We start from the raw sequence: 643 nt of genomic DNA, 5'->3' as shown, positions 1-643 counted from the left end.
GTAAATCCGACGGCGTTCAGTCCTCCGATTGTCCGTCCGACCATAGTCGAATTCGTTCGCCGGCCTAACCGAATTTATTAATTTCGACGCGCGCGCGGTACTCGTACTCGTGTTGTCGTTGTTTTTGTCGCCGTTGTTTTCCGTCGTCAGTATTTGCGATAATATGGCAGAAAGCGAAGTGAAAGTGTCGACCGCGTCGGCCGCTTCTTCTCCGGCTCAAACCTCCGCGACCATTTCTTCGTCTTCGTCGACGACCGTGAAAAAGGAAAAGAAAGCCAAGAATCCCAGAACGAAACCCAACCATCCGCCGACTTCCGAAATGGTAAACAACGCCATAAAGGGACTAAAAGAGAGAGGCGGTTCTTCGTTGCAAGCCATAAAAAAATACGTGGCCGCCAACTACAAAGTGGACGCCGAAAAAGTGGCTCCTTTCATTAAAAAGTACTTGAAGTCGGCCGTCGCTGCGGGAACTTTGGTTCAAACCAAGGGCAAAGGTGCGTCCGGTTCGTTCAAATTGGCGTCTTCGACTTCTAATTCGGCGAAAAGCGGAGCCGCGTCCTCATCCTCGGAAAAAAAGAAGTCCGTGACCAGAACGAAGAAAGCGTCTCCGAAAAAAACCACCGGAGAAAAATCTGGCGCCGCA

Source organism: Cylas formicarius, unplaced genomic scaffold, assembly GCF_029955315.1.
Source record: "Cylas formicarius isolate icCylForm1 unplaced genomic scaffold, icCylForm1.1 PGA_scaffold_49__1_contigs__length_12346, whole genome shotgun sequence".
Taxonomy (NCBI): domain Eukaryota; kingdom Metazoa; phylum Arthropoda; class Insecta; order Coleoptera; family Brentidae; genus Cylas; species Cylas formicarius.
The sequence above is the reverse complement of the archived record's forward strand: the minus strand, read 5'-3'. Positions refer to the sequence as shown.